This window comes from Quercus suber, unplaced genomic scaffold (genome assembly GCF_002906115.3).
Source record: "Quercus suber isolate HL8 unplaced genomic scaffold, Cork oak 2.0 scaffold_48, whole genome shotgun sequence".
NCBI classification, from domain to species: domain Eukaryota; kingdom Viridiplantae; phylum Streptophyta; class Magnoliopsida; order Fagales; family Fagaceae; genus Quercus; species Quercus suber.
The window spans coordinates 1,627,554-1,633,054 of record NW_027069513.1 but is presented as its reverse complement, the minus strand read 5'-3'; the positions used below and the strand labels follow the sequence as shown (position 1 = coordinate 1,633,054).

Sequence of the window (5,501 nt, the reverse complement as noted above, 5' to 3'; positions counted from 1 at the left end):
CCCCCCCCCCCAAAAAAAAAAAAAAAAAAATTTAGTGTTTAGGGTTACAGAAATCCGAATATTCTCTAGGTTTATGTAATCCCCGATATGACAGAGTAATTAGTTCATAGAGGAACCTTAAGGATCACATAAGTCCTGAAAATCGCTAGTCTAACCTTTTTATGTTAAAGAAAAAGTAATTGATATGCAAAGTTACGCCTAAACCTGTTGGCATAAGCTTTTTGATTATGGGTATCAACAGCCACTTGGTGGGTTCCTTAAACGTCTAATCTCCGACAACAAAAATTACAAACCAAGTGGGTCTTTCGTTGGAAGTATGATTGTTGAAACCCACATCGAGATAAGGCTCTTAATGGACTCCATAATATTATTCTCTTTCCACGAATACACTTTGAACGTGGAAAACACCTTGAATTGATACTCATTAGAGAATATATAAAGCAAATATTATAAAAAGCTCTCCATCTATCATCTACCACAAACATCCAAGTCTTATTCTTTTCTCCCTCACATTAATAGAGGCCCAATCACCACCTCTTCTTTTCTTCAATATCCTTCCTCCAGTTCTATGGCTTCCTTGAAATTCATCATTGGCATTATCGGTTAGTATATTCTCCCTCACAAAATCTTTAAATTGTTTCTTAGATTCTTAGTCTATTGCCTCATTTTAAATATTCTTCCTATAAATAATAACGATGATTATATTTTCGTGTTATTTTATTTGCAGGCAATATAACTGCTGTACTAGTTTTTGCTTCTCCGATGTAAGGCAGATAATGATTTTATTTTTTAACTCTTTATTAGAATATAGGAATTGCTGAACTAAGTTGAAAGGATGACTGCTTATAATTGGTTTAAATTTTTTGAGAAATAATTACAACATGCTACTAATTCCACAGTTCGAACCCTTTCTCTCTAAACTCTCAATCACTTTGTACATGAGGAGGTACTAATTCAGCTAAATGGCCTTTAGCATAATTGGTTTAAATTTTGATAATAGAAGTGTGATATATAAATTTATAATATAAAGTTCTCTCATACGTTACGTCTCACTAGTCACTAGTTTAATTTTAATCAGGAAGATAAATGAGCTCAGCCACATAGTAAAGTATTTGGTCGTCAATGGCCATCTGGGTTGAACATGGACATGCCTAGGCACACTCTTAAAGCATGACCAAAACTCAACGTGGAATTGTTTATAAGACTAGGTTAGTATAAGTATGACATAGTTAAAAATAGTTTGCTATTCTTCACTTCTTAACCTTATTTAAATTGGTAAACGCCCCTTGGTTACTGATTATAACAAATGTTTCCAAAACCTTTTATACTTGGTTTTTTTTTTTTTTTTTTTTGGATGGAAAAACCTTTTATACTTGTTAGTTGTTACAGGTAATTGAAGTTCTATCATTTACTGTATTATATAATAATAAGAATTAAGTCTTAGAAGTTGTGTTTGTGCCAAGTGTTTATCTTTTCTATACCACAAGTGGCTACACTCTTTTTACGTTAAGTGTCTGCCCTTTAATAAAAACTTGAGGAAATTACATAATATCCCTTGGTTATAATGGGCTCAAAATTAGTTAATAAATTAGTTTAAAAAAATTGTTTAATATTACCATATTTAGGAGCTTAGTGTGAAGCTTCGGTAGCATAAAATTAAGTTATTTCTTTTGCTATATTTTCCTTTCTTATAGAAAAACATTTTGGTGGGTGGTGATTTTTTTTGGGGGGGGGGGTTGGGGGGGGTGGGTGAGGATATCAAAATACCACTGAGCCACAAAGCATTTGTTTGTTTGGAATCTTTTTTCACTGTTGGCATACAGGAGATAAAATAAGTGGTTTGATTCAGTTAGGTCATATGTGGCCTTGTTTGTGCATTCATATATAGAACCCACATTCATATTGTGCATTCATATATAGAAACCACATTCATATAGATGGGAAGTACTATATTGAGTGACTAATTAATTTTTCTTGTTTGGTAATAATTGTCGAGAATTTCATAGTAAATATTTGTGGTCCCGTCGGTGACATCTGATAAAATTGGAACATGGTAAAATTTTTGTGACAACTTTTTCTTCTTCTTTTTTCCCCATTCTTGGTTGCAAGCTAGCAAGAATATTTTTTAGTCAACTTCCTAGAAAGGATTGAAGCTTCTTTTATACGATTAGAAGATTCGGTGCCGACTGAAATCCTCATCGATCACTACATTAGTGGGGGAACCTACTTGTTTCCGTTCCATCACAGAATAAAGACTTAATAATACATAAAGAGGCAATACTGGCTAACATTTTTTTTATTCTATTGGTCATTCAAGATGTTTATTATTATTATTTAAAATCCAAAGTGTATTTCCTTTTACTTTTTATATTATTTTCATAGTTAGAACAAACAAACTTTTGTTAGAATGTTGGGCAAGATTAGATGTGCAACGCATTTTGTCAAGAATCTTATAGACTTATAGTTCACCTAATACTTCTTTGGTGTTCCTAACAAAGGCCAGTATAATTCCCTCTTAGTGTAACACATAATTTTTTGTTGATCGCATATAAAGTTGATCTCTACCAAATAATATACAACAAAATGTACAAGTCATTGACAACTTTTTTTTTTTTTTTAACAACTTACAAGAGGCAGGCCAAAAATCTCCGGAGATGAGGGATCCCCTAATTAATATAACTAGTTGTGTACCAATGCATGGTTGGAGATGAGGGTTTTAATCTTGCTTTAGATGAAAATTTTTTGTTATAGATATCAAAGTAAAAATATTAATCAAGTCCAAGTCCAATCCTATTTAGTGAGCGAGCAAGGAAATCTAATCTACTTGTATTGTAAGTGTTGTAACCACCGCTTAATGTATGATTATACTTTAGGATTCAGCCTATTATAAAAACCCATCAATGGGCACAAAGTACTTAAAAATAAAAATGCAGCCATTAAAAGTTTTAAGATTGTTCGAACCATGTTAATTAATGTATTCTCTCTTTTTCTTTTTTCGTTTGCTTTGTCCCAAAATCAATATTGCCTAAGGTCATAAAAGATAACACACCAAAGGTCCGACAACTCCAACCACTACCATTAGCACACCCCCTCCACACACACACACAGCTTGCACCAAACCCTAAGAGCATTCCCATCAAGAATTTCAAAATTTTTAGCATTTGACAACTCAAAACACTACTTTAACAATTTTAAAACCTCATTTTACAATATACTATACATCAAAGGTTTTGTTTTTATTTTACTTTATTATTAATTTATTTTTTTACAACTTCATTTAAACATTATTATTTTTACTCTCTCACTATATTTGTTTCTCTCTCTATTCTTATCCGTGTCTCTCTCTTCCTCTGAAGAAACCCACCACTTTCTTCTCAATCCAAGCAAATCATAGCCACAAACACCACAATTCCCAACAACCAAAATCACAAAACCCAAACCCACAACCTCATCACCAACAACAGGCAAAAAAAGAAAAAAAGAAAAAAAAAAACCCCACTAAAATCACAAACCCAAACCCACAACCTTATCACCACCAACAACCGAAAAAAGAAAAAGAAAAAGAAAATCAACCTAACAAAATCACAAACCCGAACCCACTACGAGACCCACGAGCTGAGCCACCCACTTCCGCTAAGAAACACCATCGAAACCCATCAAGCAACCCAACAACTGAGCAACCAAGACCCATCAACAACCCACTGTGCCACCAGACCCATCAACAACACCACCGACATCCATCAAAACCATCACCGAGGCACCACTAAAACAAAACAACCAAGACCCACTAGCACAGAGACCCACCAAATTAGACCCACATCATCACCAAATCATACCCACACCACCACCATGGCAACCACCATTAGAATCACAAGTTACCTCAAAAAAAAAAAAAAATCAACAACACCACTACCACCATGATTTTTCAGTTGATGCCGATGAAAGAAGAAAAGAGAGAAGAAGTAAAACCAGTGAGAGAAAAAGAAAGAAGAAAAGAGTGAAGAGTCTTGTGAGAGAAAAAGAAAGAAGGGAGTAGTGGGAGAGATCAGACTTGTGAGAATTTTTTTTTTTTTTTTTACAATCCTGCTACAGTGAGCTGTTATCAATGACAGCTTAGAGTATTCTCATCAACACTCTCAAATGCTATAAATGCTAAATTTTAGCATCAAAAGATCAAAAAGCATATTCCATCAGAGCTCTTAAATCCTATTCATTTTGTAATCCAGCTACAATGGGCTACAAGAGATAGCAGCCCAGTGTAGTAAGATTGTAAAAAAAAAAAAAATTATTTGTTTAATAAAGAGAGAGACAGAGGAGAGAGAGAGGGACCAAGGAGAGAGAGAGGAAAAATAAAAAATGAATAAAAAATAATAAAGAAAGAATATTTAAATGGAGTGTTAAAAAAATAGAAGTTTTGATGGAAGAGATATTGTAAAATAATGTGTTATATATTATAAAATTAGTTTTTGAGATGGTAAATGCTAAATTGTTTAAAAGTGTTGATGAGAATGCTCTTACTGTAACTGAATGCTAAAATATTTAGATTTAACATCTTTAATGAGTCATGTTTTTATGATTTCATGATGGCTTGCATGATTTCAAGTCGTTCTAGTTTCTACGTCTGGGTTCACTACATGGTTGAACCACTTTTGCAAAAACCTTTTGATACCAATCATCTTGAAATTTTTTTCTGTTTTTTTTTTTTTTTTTTTTTCAAACTCTTTAGCTTTCAAGAGAATTTTCAGCAAGTTTCTTATATTTTTCAACCAATTTGATGGATTCATTGAGCTTAGCAATCAAATCATCCTTTTCACAAAATAACTTGTTTAAACTCTTTTGAAACTTCTTAGCATTTTTCTTGAAGAGTTTGGTGCTAGGAATATCAACAACATCCAAGGATTCATGTAACATGACATCACAATCATGAGGATAAACACTCATAGAGGCATTTTCACAAACACATGGCATGTTACAATCAACAACATCCATACAAGCATGTAAAGCATTATCCATGGCAAAACACACAAGGGGTCAAGGATCACACTTAGGTAATGAAACCAAAACAAGTGTACCGCTCTGATACCAATTGAAAGCTCGAAAACATGTTGAAAAACACAAGAGCTGTTTAGACCCCCGATTAAAATTACGGCTCGATAGTTTTTACACAACTTTAATATAAAGTGCGGAATAGTGTAAAGCCGAGCGGATGAACAATATAACTACTCTAATCCATAAACTAAACAACACAGCAGTATAATGGAATATAAAAGAGTAGGGAAGAGAGATGCAAACACAGAAAACACCAAGACGTGTTTTCGAAGAGGAAACCGAAGAACTCGGCGAAAAACCTCTCCGCCGCCCTCCAAGCGGAAATCGATCCACTAGACAATCAGTTGGGATACATGAGTAAGCAAGAGACCCTCCAAGCCTAATCTACCCGATGTACCTAAGCCCTCCAAGCTCCTACTCCAACAAGGCTTCTCGGAACCGTGTCTTGTCTT

At 33.9% G+C, this 5,501-nt stretch overlaps 1 non-coding gene across 1 annotated transcript; it reads left to right on the top strand.

Moving 5' to 3' along the window:
- Positions 1-482: 482 nt before the first annotated feature.
- Positions 483-1,717, top strand: LOC112016206 (uncharacterized). Its single transcript, XR_010628347.1, has 3 exons — positions 483-602; positions 728-764; positions 1,695-1,717. It is a non-coding gene; the product is annotated as an uncharacterized LOC112016206 (transcript).
- The last annotated feature ends 3,784 nt before the right edge of the window (positions 1,718-5,501 follow it).